The sequence below is a fragment of the Lethenteron reissneri genome, chromosome 47, assembly GCF_015708825.2.
Source record: "Lethenteron reissneri isolate LAM-NWPU_2019-01 chromosome 47, ASM1570882v1, whole genome shotgun sequence".
Classification (NCBI taxonomy): Eukaryota; Metazoa; Chordata; class Hyperoartia; order Petromyzontiformes; family Petromyzontidae; genus Lethenteron; species Lethenteron reissneri.
Window position 1 is genome coordinate 3,703,090 of NC_083825.1, and position 14,638 is coordinate 3,717,727.

General features: G+C 53.2%; 1 long non-coding RNA gene across 1 annotated transcript; it reads left to right on the plus strand.

Annotated features, from left to right (window-relative positions):
* The first annotated feature begins 369 nt into the window (after positions 1–369).
* Positions 370–5,074, plus strand: LOC133354404 (uncharacterized). The gene is made up of 3 exons (XR_009756582.1): positions 370–488; positions 2,381–2,458; positions 4,669–5,074. It is a non-coding gene; the product is annotated as an uncharacterized LOC133354404 (long non-coding RNA).
* Positions 5,075–14,638: the final 9,564 nt, after the last annotated feature.

Below are 14,638 nucleotides of genomic sequence, written 5' to 3' on the forward strand. Positions count from 1 at the left end.
CTCCCCCCTCCACCCCCTCCCTCCCCCCTCCACCCCCTCCCTCCCAATCCCCCCTCCACCCCCTCCCTCCCCCCTCCACCCCCTCCCTCCCAATCTCCCCTCCACCCCCTCCCTCCCCCCTCCACCCCCTCCCTCCTCCCTCCACCCCCTCCCTCCCCCCTCCACCCCCTCCCAATCCCCCCTCCACCCCCTCCCTCCCCCCTCCACCCCCTCCCTCCTCCCTCCACCCCCTCCCAATCCCCCTCCACCCCCTCCCTCCTCCCTCCACCCCCTCCCTCCCCCCTCCACCCCCTCCCTCCCCCCTCCACCCCCTCCCTCCCCCCTCCACCCCCTCCCAATCCCCCCCTCCACCCCCTCCCTCCCCCCTCCCTCCCCCGCTGCTCTCGACGTTCAAAGTGAGCCGAGTCGAGGCGAGGAAGTCCCGTCCGCCTTGAGCGGCTCCACTCGTCAGGGATGAGATGTCACGCACGAGTGACGTCACACCGCAGGTCAGCACAGGTCGTCGTTGCACGTCGTCTAGAGATAAGTAAAGCGGGCTTGGGTGGGGGGGGAGAGTGGGGGAGTGGGGGGTGGGAGAGTGGGGAGTGGGGGGTGGGAGAGTAGGGGGGGGGGGGACGATGGCTGGCAACCACTGGCTGGCCTGGTTCGTAGCGCGGCGCGGTGACGACTACGCCACCCTCTCCCCGTACTGACAAACACCGCCGCGTGGGTGCGGAGTTAGGGGAGCGGGGGGGGGGGCTGGGAGGGGGCGGAGGGTGATGACACACACGAAGACACACACACAATACACACAACAACAACAACAACCGCCATTCGCCACTAAGTGGCGGTGACGTCACCACGATGCTTGTCCCAGGCCATGTGCATCGTGAGGCCACGTGAAGTGTCGAACGCCCGCTGGCAGGAGGTCATGGGGCAGACCCAGGTGCCACGGGTCGACTGACTGAGACGACTGGCTGATACACCACCTGTGCCCCCTACTGTGCCAACTTGCTGTGCTTTATCCACCCGGTGCTCCGCTCGTTGTTGTGAGCGTCGCTCCTCCGCCATCCGTTGTTGTTGGAGGGCGACCGCCTCCAACTGCCCAGTAACGTCCTTCACGAGCCTCCTCCACAGAGGCCGATCTTGACGCCGCTGGTACCAGTCATCGGCAAGTCCACTCAGCTCCACGTCCTCCTGTACCACATCACTCCATCTCTTTTCTCGCCCGTGCTGCGCCCGTTCAGCCCCCTCGATCCGGCCGAACAAAAGCTGTTTGGGCATGCGGTGATTGGGCAACGCAGCCTTGCCTGCCGGAGGAGCTCACCGATGGGACTATGTCCACATCTTTGAAGGATTTGTGATCTCCTCACACAATCCAGCTTGGATTGACACACACACACAGACACACACACAGACACACACAGACAGCGCTGCACACATCAGCTGTGTACGCAACCACATCGTCTATCATCAGCGGTGCAATTCCAATCTTGGGAGGCGTGCACTTTTATTCAAATTGTGCATCTTTAATACAAGGCGCAACATTGACTATTTCAATATACATATAGAGTGTGCGTGTACGATGAACGGCGAAGACGCAGCATCATCAATTCTGGCTAAATCGCCCGATGATGCTACTCGATGTAGTTCCCGGCGACATTTCGCGGTCCTCAAATTGTGAAACGTTGCGTGGATTTACTCTCCAACACACCGGCAGGCTGAAGCCGTGAACCAATTTGCCACGTTCTGTTTACGGGACAAACATTACTGGTTCGCCGTGTCGGGTGGTGGCGGGTTTAACGACGCATTTATATATTTACACGATCTAACCCAAACCTCCCCCCTCTATTACACTGGTCAACAACAACAAAATCAATTTTTTCTGGCCTGGACTTTTGCAGCTGTTTTAGACTAATTTCAGGGTGCTGATTCCAAATCTGATCTCAGATTTGCTCTATCACATCTCATTTTTATGCTATCGGCATACCCCATTTTCATTGATTTTACCCGAAATTAACTTATGATTGCAAGTTGTTGCGAGTCAGTGACTGATTTAGTGTTAAAATATAGTGCTGTATTTTTAGGATAGTGTGTTTATAATATCATCTTATGTAGATATCAACATTTATTTAATATTTTTTCTTCAGTTTTTATTGAAAATGCATTATTTGATATCTCAAAAACCTGATGTGATAGACAAAAACTGATGCCAGATTTGGAATCGGCACCCCAAAATTACATTAAAACCCTTGGAATACCTTGTACCAGAAAAAGTGTGTTGACCAGTGTTATCGATCAATGCGGTGATCCACCGACCCTTGCTGCTGCCTCCACGGTGCTGGATTAGAGACGGCCACGTGGCCACCACGCTGCTGATGAATCCTGCCCATCTGTGCAGCTGCCGCGTGAAGAGATCCCCTGGGTTGCAAGTCCAGGCTGCGAACCATTGCACCACGGCATCGTGTACATCACGCAGGTAAGATAAAGGATAACATTGTAGTCGCCATCCCTAGCTCGCATCACTCTCATCCCTCCCACCCCATCACTCTCAGCTCCCCACATCACTCTCACCCCTCCCGCCCCATCACTCTCACCCCCCCCCCTCCCCATCACTCTCACCTGTCCGCATCGCTCTCACCCCCCATCACTCTCACCCAACCCCACAATGAAACCACTCTCATAGCAAAATGAGTCCCAAAAATTGGAATTCGCGCATTCAAATGTCAGCCTCCATTAGCAGGACATCAACAGCGAGTGACCTGGCGGGGAGGGGGCGGGGCGGGGGTGTGGGGGGGGGTAAGGGGACCTTTTCAAGCGGCCGCTTTTGGGGCTCTTAGCTTCTGACCGTGGAGAGAGGCCCTCGGATCGCGTCACAACGGAGGCAGCTGATGGCCTCTTCCGCTCGTCCCGTGATCACGAAGAGCAGCGACAAATAAAAATCCCCCTCCTCCTCCCCCTCCTTCTTCTCCTCCATCACCACCACCATCACCACCACCATCACCACCATATCATCATAATCATCATTCTCTTCCGTCACCACCTCTTCATGATTACCATCATTCTCCCCCATCGCCACCAACGATGCCCGATCCACAAATACGAAGGAGACATCACAGCGATGATGATGATGATGCACTACTCCGCCGCTCCTAGCGCCGTTGTCTGAATGTGAAATTGCAGTCGGTGCCCTTGCATCTACATCAGCAGCCGTTACGGAAGAAGAAGAAGACCAAATTTCGATTTAAAGCTTTCGTGACTGCAGGGATTCATCTTCTTGGTTCTTTCGGTAAAGTCACGTAGAAGGGAAATAATAAAATAATACAACATAATAAAATTATTCTCACGACGTTTCGGCCACAACGCAAGCAGCCGTCCTCAGGTGAAGAACAGGTCTGTCGGGGAGACGCTGACACTGTCTCCCCGAGGACGGCTGCTTGCGTTGTGGCCGAAACGTCGTGAGAATTATTTTATTATGTTTTATTTTTATTATTTTATTTTTCCCTTCTACGTGACTTTACCGAAAGAACCAAGAAGAAGAAGACCACCAACATCACCTTTTCCATGACCACCACCTCCGCATCCTCTTCATGATAATCATCATCAAGCACCCTCTTCTAACATCCTCCACCATCGCTATCTGACCATCGCAACATCGCTGCCATTTCTGTAGAGCAGTGGGAACAGCTACCCACGTATAGAATTGAATATATTATTGTGTTATCATTAGAACTGAATGTTCCCTAAGCCTCCAAGTCCTATTGAATTTCTCTCCATGTGGAATGTAATTTTCTCCAGGTGGAATCGAATCGGCTGGCCGTGGAATTGAATATTCTTCGTGTAAACTTAAACATAAATTACATCGGCTCCTCGTGTGCAGGGTTGCGATTTCCGCACCAATTTCCGCAAACATGCTGTTTTCGACCGCATTTTGCGGTAGTTTCTGTGACCCTCTTCCGCACAAATTTCCGCAATTTGCGGTGATTCCTGTGAAGACTTCCGCAAATCGTGACTTCGATTCCCGCCTTTCTCGGTGCCGTACTCGCGCGGTTGGCGCACATATCTTGCGTATGCCCATTTGGCTCTGCTGACTTCTGGAAAAAACGATATGTATATATGAACTATGGATTCCTGCATTCAGACAGCGTTGTTGGTGCGCACAAACTGTGAAAAAATCAATGAGAGCCGCGAGCTCTTGTGCGTCGAAGTACTTGTCGATGCCGTCGATGAAGCACACTTGCCACAAGTACACGACGCCACCGTTGACATGTTTGTCGCCGATAGGAATCCCTACGGTTGCATCTTTCCGGATCGACGCAACCCCCGGCGCTGTGCTCAGGCCCTTTTGCCCAGCCCCATGATGTCTCCTAGCGTCTGCCATTCGGAGCCCTCGCAGTACTCGTAGCGACAAAGGAAAAACAAAAAACTGTAGCATTTTCTTTATTCATATTCTGTCGATATGCAAAACTATTCATCGTCGCTCAGATTGCAGCGCGTTGGGAAATCCACTGGTAATTTTGGCCAAGCGCTCAGATACCCACGCTGTTTTCGATACGCTCAGATACACACGCGTTTCCGCTCAGGTAATATCCTCGTCCAGCGTACGCTAATTTGCCTCTGTCGTAGCTACTTTATACCTCCTACGAATATATACACTTTACTGCTAACGATTAAAACTTTGGCGCACAGGTCGGTCGGCTGTGAGAGGGCTTTCTCTCTGCAAAACAACATCAAGCCCGAGGAGTGGTTGCTCCTCTCGTGCAAGCAGTTGAACGCGCTTATAGTTTGCGCCCGCGACAAGCCAAAACTCAGCATCTTTCACGCCGAAGACGACATGAAGCGCTGGAAGAATGCGAAGAAGTGAAAGTACATGTGCTCGTAATCACGGCTCCGCATTTGAATAAAGTATGTGGTTCTTGTGCGGAAATGCGGAAATCATATATTCATTCCAATCAGTAACTCAAAGCCCTACGTGATGCTGGGCCTTGCATGTATCCTTTCCAATAGAACGCATTAACGTGTTGTTAAAAGCGCGCGGTCATAGGAGTAGTCTTTCCACCGTTTGCGGTTGACTTTAGCAAAAATGCGGGAAAATTTGAACCCTCCTTCCGCATTTTCCATGCGGAAATCGCAACCCTGTTCGTGTGGCAGGTGCTGCCACAAATTGCAGGATCGCGAGGGGGGGGGGGGGCGGCGCCTTGGGGAGGGGGGCCTTCATCCAGCAGTAGATTGACCATTTGCTGATGATGATGGTGATGTCATTGAAAATTCTCCACGCGTGGTTAAATATTTACCACGCACAAAACATAACATTTTCCATATACATTTCACGTGGGGATTGAATATTCTCCAACACAGGCGAGGATTAACTATTATCCATCCACGTTGGGGATTTAATATTCTCCATTCCCGTTTTGGGATTGAATATTCTGCATCCAGGCGGGGATTGAATATTTTCCATTCAGGCGAGGATTGAATATTCTCTATCCACGTGAAGGATTGAATATTCTCCATCCACGTGAGGGATTAAATATTCCCCATCTACGTGGGGAATTGAATATTCTCCATCCACGTGAGAGATTGAATATTCTCCATACACGTGAGGGATGGAATGTTCTACATCTACATGATGGAATTGAATATTCTCCATCCACGTGGGGGATGGAATATTCTCCACACGGTGGTGTATCCGAGGCGTAAGAGGCTTCGTCCACTGCAGCAGCGCCAGTATCATCCCCACGACTTCCCTGCTTCGCCACTCACGAGTGGCTCAAGAGGGGGGGGGGGGGTAAGGGACACAACTATTTATCCAAACCCGCCCCCCCCCTCCGAATGCAGCGCCTTCATTCGAGAAGGCTCATCATACCAGTTGGCAGGGGCAACGTGCTTTCATCTCCCCTAATAAGCGCGGCTTAAACAATTGATTTCGATTTTCATTGTATTCATTTTTTGTTCCTTTCCAGAGCCCCATTTTGAAATCTCTCGTGCAAATTGCACCTGCAGCGGACGGGGGGCGGGATGACATTCACATTCACGCTCATTAAGCCAAATTAAAATTTCAAAGCATTTGGAATCGTTGGACATTACCCAGCGTGGGCCACACTCGAGCTCGGTATCATCCCTGCCGAGCACGTGGACCTTCCTTGCAAGATGTGAATGTTGATGAGACCTCCGTGCAGGACACGAATGTTGTTGAGACCTCTCTGCAGGACACAAATGTTCATGAGACCTCTCTGCAGGACACGAATGTTGATGAGACCTCCGTGCAGGACACGAATGTTGTTGAGACCTCTCTGCAGGACACAAATGTTCATGAGACCTCTCTGCAGGACACAAATGTTCATGACACCTCCGTGCAGGACACGAATGTTGTTGAGACCTCTCTGCAGGACGTGAATGTTGATGAGACCTCCGTGCAGGACACAAATGTTCATCAGACCTCTCTGCAGGACACGAATGTTCCTGAGACCTCCGTGCAGGACACGAATGTTCCTGAGACCTCCGTGCAGGACACAAATGTTCATGAGACCTCTCTGCAGGACACAAATGTTGATGAGACCTCCGTGCAGGACACAAATGTTCCTGAGACCTCCGTGCAGGACACAAATGTTCATGAGACCTCTCTGCAGGACACAAATGTTCATGAGACCTCTCTGCAGGACACAAATGTTCATGAGACCTCTCTGCAGGACACAAATGTTCATGAGACCTCTCTGCAGGACACAAATGTTCCTGACACCTCCGTGCAGGACACAAATGTTCACGATCTTCAGCAGCAACGACGGGGATCCCACTCCAAACGACAGCCCCGAGGTCCCCTCCCTGGGCCCTTCTTATTCTGCCAGCGAGGCCTGGCTCCGCCCCCGGCCACGCCCCCCTTCTGGAACCTACGAGCGGGTTCTCGACGTGTTCCCTTTCGTGACCTTTCCCCTAGATCCCTCTCGGGTCTATCACGTGGCCTGCTGTCAGCCAGGGCTGCTACACGCCGCAGATCCCCTTCGCTGCCAGCAGCCAGCGCTATGCTACTAAGTGACCGGATCTATGTCACTGCAATAGTAATAACAATGTTAATAATCATAGTAATAATAGTAGTGGGTGGGGAGGGGCTGGGTGGGGAGGGTGGGGCTGGGTGGGGAGGGTGAGGCTGGTTGCGGAGGGTGGGGCTGGGTGAGGGGTGGCGCTGGGTGGGGAGGGGCTGGTCACCCCGTGGTGCCCTTATAAAACTCAACGTTTCACCTACTCACGCCGGCTTGTGCCCGCCCTCACAGTCGGCCATATTTGCGGAATACACCACGCCGCCGTTGACCCTGGCCATTGACCGAGCAACCCAACGTTCCTACCAGCTCCCTCCGCAGGAATGTGTTCTAATTACTTTCAATTTGTGCATCAGGTATCATCATCTGAGTCCAACGAGAAACTGCGAGCGAGTCAGCTGATTTGGCGAGTCCGCTGCTGCTGAGCAGGACAGCCAACTAAAGCAACTCAACTCGGTTCGTCAATTAACACCAGCGTGTGGCCTTAAAAGCGACGTTTCGGGAAACCGACCTTAGTCGTAGCTATGGGAGACACGGGCCAAGGGGAGCGGGTTGATCAAGAAGCTTGCCCCATTGTTACTGCCGCGGTGTGCTAGAACCATCGCACCGATGCGGGCCACCGATCCCCCTGTAGTCCCGACCCTAATCGCGAAGCCCAACCCCAGCCGCATCCCATCCGTCCAGCGGCTCCCTTTCTCCCATGCGTAATTACGTCGCCTCCATTACACCCCCCCCCCACCAATGCCGTGACCCATGGGCCCCCCCCCCCCCACCGCTCACACCTAAACCAATTCTGATTGTAAGCAGTCGTTTCTTTCAATTGTAATCCAGTTGTGCTACGGGGTGTGGCGAATTAACTCGGCGACGGTTAACCTTTGACACGATTGGCCGAGCACATTTCCCCCTGCACCCCCTCCCTCCCCCACCAACGGCCCGGCATAGCACAACGGCCAGCAACAAACAGCACGGGTTGGAATAGCTCGGAGTTAACGCGTGTGCTGCACTGAGCGAGGTTATTGTTCGTTTGTATTATTGTTGTTGGTGTAAGGAGTTTGGGAGATGGAGACGACGATGATGGGAGGGGAGGATTCCAAAGTGACGCGTGGTGCGAGGGAAGAAGCAGAGAGAGCAGTGAGGTGACCTTGCAGTGTGGTGAGAGCGCGTGGGTGAATGGGTGAGTGGGCGAGTGGGCGAGTGAGCGAGTGGGCGAGTGGGTGATTGAGTGGGCGAGTGGGTGAGTGGGTGAGTGGGCGAGCGGGCGAGTGGGTGAGTGAGCGAGTGGGCGAGTGAGCGAGCGGGCGAGTGGGTGAGCGGGCGAGTGGGTGATTGGGCGAGTGGCTGAGCGAGTGGGCGATTGAGCGAGTGGGTGAGTGGATGAGTGAACATAGCGTGGTCGAGACGAAACAGGCAGTGTCCGTGAGTCTCCTCGACACGGGTGACGCTCACGGCAACAGTAGCCATGGCAGTAGTAGTGGTAGTAGCGATAGAAGAGTGATGAGGAGGAGGAGGCTGGCCGGCAGTGAGCGAGCCAGTGAGTGGAGTGAATCCGTGAGCTGCTGGGTCCACTGCAGCCGTGCGGGCGCTAGGAGCTGGGAGCTCCACCCCAGCCAGCTGTGATGACAGCAGCAGGATTCCAACTTAGACAGAGTTTGTGCTCTGTACAGCAGCGGTGGTAATTGTTCCGAGTCAAAGACCACCTTGGCACGGAACATACATTCCACATTCCTATGGAAAGGGAGAGTCACGCCACAAGACAACCACCGTTGCTCTTTCCAACAGCGCAGTGCTCACGTTATCGACCACGGAGAGATGATGGGCTGAGTCACCCGCCCCGCCCGCCACCTCAACCAGGAGTTGAACTCGTCACCCGTTCGCCGACTGCGAGCCGCCCGCTCTACCGCTGATCCGCCACCTGTCCGCTTAGCGAGTTGCCTTTCATCCGGGGACCTGCGCAGAATCCATAACGCGTGCATTGCGGGGCTTCGTGTTGGGAGATGTTTAGTGACACGGGGGGCGGGGGGGTGGGGGGCGGTAGGGGGTCGGTAGGGGGTGGGGGTTGGGGGAGGGGGCGTAGGGAGTGGGGGGCGGTAGGGGGTGGGGGTTGGGGGGGGCGTAGCGGGTGGGGGTTGGGGGAGGGGGCGTAGGGAGTGGGGGGCGGTAGGGGGCGGTAGGGGGTGGGGGTTGGGGGGGGTGCAGGGGGTGGGGGGCGGTAGGGAGGGCGGTAGAGGGTGTGGGGTTGAGGGGGGTGTAGGGGTGGGGGCGGTAGGGGAGGCGGTAGGGAGTGGGGGTTGGGGGGGGCGTAGGGGGTGGAAGGTGGGGGGGCGTAGGGGGTGGGGGTTGGGGGGGGCGTAGGGAGTGGGGGGCTGTAGGGGGGGCGGTAGGGGAGGCGGTAGGGAGTGGGGGTTGGGGGGGGCGTAGGGGGTGGAGGGTGGGGGGGGCGTAGGGGGTGGGGGTTGGGGGGGGCGTAGGGAGTGGGGGGCTGTAGGGGGGGCGGTAGGGGGTGGGGGGTTGAGGGGGGCGTAGGGGTGGGGGCGGTAGGGGGGGCAGTAGGGGGTGGGGGGTTGGGGGGCGGTAGGGGGTGGGGGTCCTCCCAGTGTTCGCTGTTCGTGCCGCCGAAGAGGCCGACCGCGGGATCTGCCGGTGGCGGCGGTCGTGATGAGGAGGAGGAGGAGGTGCACCCGCATTCCCCGTTATCCCAGCCGCCACCACCGCGGCGCAGCGGTGGTGGCGGCTGGGATTGTATTCATTCTAGATTTGAAGCTTTCGTGACTGCAAGGATTCACACTCTGAGGTTTTTTCGGTAAAGTCACGTAGGTAAAAAAATAAATAAATGTTAAATTAATACAAGTAATAATATAAATAAAATAGTAAATAATAAATTAAATAGTAAATCATGCTTTCTTTTTTATTTCTATTACTTTTATTAATTTTAAATGTATTTCTTTTTTTGCTTACGTGACTTTACCGAAAAAACCTAAGAGTAGGATTGTATTTTTTCCCCTGGAAGCCGCCTGTGGTCGTGATGATGATGCTCTCTGATCGCGGTGATGAATAAGTCATTATTATTTGTCGCATTATTGCCTCCTGTGCGTGTTGGGGGGGTAGCGGTAGTGCACCGGTAGTGCAGCGGTAGTGCAGCGGTAGTGTAGCGGTAGTGCAGCGGTAGTGCAGCGGTTAGCGCGCTGCGCTACGAACCCGGTGGCCCGAGTTCGATTGCCGCTCACGGCCGACACCAGCGACGATTATCTGAAAAGGTCCTGGGCCTCTTCTAGGTAGACACAGCCTCAAATGGGTACTTGGTGGCGATGCGTAAATATCGCAACTAGGGAGACAAAGGCGGTCGGACGTGTCGCTGGTCACCCACCCCCCCTAGTGTGCCGTGCCGGCCTTCATAGATGCTCGCTAACAACCCTTGCCCCCAACAGTCTGTTAAGGCTATACAGGGGATCTTTGTCTTTGTTTTTTTGCAGAAAGCCCTTTGCTGCACAGGTGGTGGGGGTGCTTAGTCTGCGTCTGCGTTAGCCCAAGCGCGCCACGTTTTTTTTTGGGGGGGGAGGGGGGAGACGCAGCAAAACGTTCACAGTGGAACCAGATTCTTACCGTGAAAAAAGGAACCAGATTCTTACCGTGAAAAAACCACGCGCGCATCGGGACCGCCAGCGCAAAGAATCGCGTTTCAGGGTTTTTTTTTGGCCGCCGCTGCCAACTAACAGGAGGCCGCTACGATTCGTCCCGAATAACATCGCATTACCCCCCCCGCCACGGTCACCACTAATGAACCCCGTACAGGGCAGAGCCACGACCCCCAGGGCTATGAGATCAAAGGCCCCCCGCGCCGCCGCCGAGACAACGACAACGAGCAGAGCACCGGCGGCACAGCAAACTCGACGCCTGCGAGAGAAATAGAAACTCGTGGCTCGTCGGATCTCGTCGAGTGTAAATATTCTGATGCTTGCGAATGAGGCTCACGGTGGCAACCTTCTTTGAGCGCGTGCAGCCTCTTGTTGCCATCGCTAAGATTCGTAGCTGTGTCGTGATCTGTGCTTTCGCTCGCGTGCCACACAAGCAAAATGGAACGTCTCGCCAAGTGACATCGGGGGAAGGGGGTGGCAATTGGAGGCGGTCTATTCAAGTCCGCTTTTGAAACACCCCCCCCCCTCCTCCTCTCTTCCGTCTCTTTTGCTGCGATCGTTGGGACCCTGGGCTCTGTGTGTTTTGTCTCCTGATCTGCATGCTTTGCGCAACGGTGGATCCGAGGATGCAATGCCGCAATTATACATTTGAATCGTCATTACATTTGAATCGTCATTACATTTGAATTGTCATTACATTTGAATCGTACATTTTAATTATTGTTCTATTTGAATTATTATTATGCATTTCAATTGTTATTAAATTTGAATTAATATACACTTTAATTATACATTTGCATTTTTTACATTTGAATTATTGTTATACATTTGCATTTCTACACATTTGAATTATTATATATTTCAATTAATATTAATCATTTGCATAATGCATTTATTCTTACTGAACTGTATAACATCTGTACACTCGCAGTACTCCCATGAAGTGCATGTACTGTCTGTTGAATTTCTTTTGCACCGTACGTAGCCAACTGTGCTAATCGGGGGTGGGTGAGTGTGTGGGGAGCGGTAGGGCGCTTCCCGTTCACGGCCAACACCAGTGACAATTATCTGTATCGGTTCTGGGCCTCCCCTATGTCGACTCAGCCTTAATTGAGTGCCTGGTGCAGTGTGTATGCATCGCCATTGGGGAGACAAAGGCGGTCGGGCGTGGTGTTGGCCACCCACCCCCTCGTATGCCGTGCCGGCCTTCATAGGTGCTCGCTAACGGCACTTGCTCCAACAGTCTGTTAAGGCTATACGGGGGATCTTTGTCTTTTAATGTGAGTGGGGTGAGTGACAATGTGTGCGTATGTTGAACTTCATTCGCACCGTACGTAGCCAACCGCGCTCATCGAAATAGAGCCTCGCAGATTATTAGGCGCTTCCTGCTGAGATAAGTAATATAAACTATAAACAACTTTATTTTATTTGACCAAACCCCAACAATTTGCGCCACGTCGGGCTGGGATCGGTACACAGCTCGGGCACGGCTCGGATGTGCCAGTGGAGAAGGTACACGGATTAGCGAGGAGATGGCCTGTGCCACTTGTCCCAGACTGCGCATGAGTGTCTCAAGGATCGCTCTCTCTCTATTTTTTTACGATCAGTGGAAACAAGAAGATGCTCGGTGCAGTCGGCACTTTGCTTCGTTCATTATTTCGTAAACATTTTTTTTAAACTTTGCTTTATGTAAACCCCCACCTCTCGCTCACTCTCTCGCTCACTCTCTCGCTCACTCTCTCGCTGTCTCTCTCGCTCTCCACGGCCAATCTCCCGAGCGCCGCTGGCAGCAATTGGGGTGTGGGGTGGAAATTGGCAAAATTGACGCCGCAACTCGGCTCGCGGATCTTGGTCACCCGCAGCCTCCGCTCCGTCGGCACTCAGCAACCAACGCGGAGGAGAAACCACTCGGGCGGTCAGCTCCCTCCCCTACCCTCGCTCCATTCATCCCTCCCCTCCCTTCCCTCGCTCCCTCCCTTAGTAGCCCTGGGCAGCGACAGCTGCTCCTCCTATTCCTCCTCCCAAGCCGAACCCATCAACAACAAACAACAACAACAACCAGAGTAACAACGCGCATCTGTCTTCCGCCGCTTGCGTACGCTCTGGGCACGGGTTCCGTAAGTCGCACTCAGGCAGCTCCCGTGAATCATCACGCATCGCCACCACCACGACCACCACCACCACGACCACCACCTCCACGACCACCACGACCACCACCACCACGACCACCACCACCACGACCACCACGACCACCACCACGACCACCAACCACCACGCCCTCCGTCCACCCTCTCCCCCAACTCATCAGGCATCACGGAGACGCGGCCGCCGCCAGGAGCAGCCACCGCAGTCGAGCCGCAGCAAACACAACTCGTCTCGCCCGCCACTCGCCACCACCTCGGTCAGCGCCATCACCTCGTTAGGACCATCACCTCATCATAGCCATCACCTCGTCATAGCCATCACCTCGTCAGGGCCACGGCAACGAGGAGGAGGCGTGCACGAGCAGTGAGGGTTCACGTCACTCTGCCCTTGCAATCCAGGAGATGGCGACCTCAATTCCCACGGGGGCAGGGATGGAGTTCTCACGAATCTCTGCGTGTGTGTCTGATACACCAACCCTCGCTGTTGGGTTGCAGGCCACGTGCAGCGTAGCGGCCAGGGCTCGATATTGATGCCGTGTGCGGGGCAGTGGAGAAAGAGAGAGATGCGTGGGGGTACGGAGAGGTGGCGAGGGCTTGGGGAGGCCTTCATCCAGCAGTGGATCGACAAAAGGGCTGATGATGGCAAAGTCTTCTTGGTTCTTTCGGTAAAGTCACGTCGAAGGGAAATAATAAAATAATAAAAATAAAACATAAAATAATTCTCACGACGTTTCGGCCACAACGCAAGCAGCCGTCCTCAGGTGAAGAACATGTCTGTCGAGAAGACAGCGTTGTGAGAATTAGTTTATTATGTTTCATTTTTATTATTTTATTATTTCCATTCTAGGTGACTTTACCGAAAGAACCAAGAAGATGAATCCCTGCAGTCACGAAAGCTTTAAATTGAGATGGCAAAGTCGTAAATAACTGACACACAAAGACAATTCGATGCCAAGTATCGTGACTGTAATCATCAACATTGATATACCGATGCATCAATCACGTGCGTATTAATCAACAACGATCCCGTTAGAAGGGTGGCCCATTCTCCGTTATATCTATTTTAAGAATGTCATTCCTTGTAGAAATGAGTGCCCATCTCTAACCCACGACGCTACAGGCGTCTCGCCGACCCACGCGCCCCTCCTGTTGAGCCATGTTCGTCGCATAGGCAGTAAACGCGATATGTTCTTAAAATTCTTAGCGCCGGAATTTAAGCAAATTAAGTTACGAGGATGTGGGGGGGGGGGGGTTCCATGGAGTTAATTAAAAAACCCAGTTCAATCACGGGCGGCTGAAAACGAAATCAAATCCATAACTTAACTCAACAGCTGCCTCTTCTTTGTTCTTTCGGTAAAGTCACGTAGAAGGGAAATAATAAAATAATAAAAAGAAAACATTTTAAAATATTTATTATTATTTTATTATTTCCCTTCTACGTGACTTTACCGAAAGAACCAAGAAGATGAATCCCTGCAGTCACGAAAGCTTTAAATCGAAATTTAACAGCTGCGGTTTGACTACCCACAAATTTGTATGATGCTCTTCGGGCCCACAACCGTAGCAATGGCTGTGTCCCTCGAGTCAATAAAACCTTGGCAGACAAACTCTCTATTTACCTACCTATTCACCTCTATTTATGTTTCCAGGTAAGGCTCACTGAGCTAATATAGCTATTTTGTGTTAGAAGCGACCTGGCCACAAATGATAGTTCAACGAAGTGGCCGATCATCATTGTGGAAACGTATATCAGTCAAATACTAAATGCGGAGGGGCAAATCCGAGGACCCGAAGAAAAATCCACGCGTGCACGGGAAGAGAGACACGCAAACTCCAGGGTCTCTCGCTC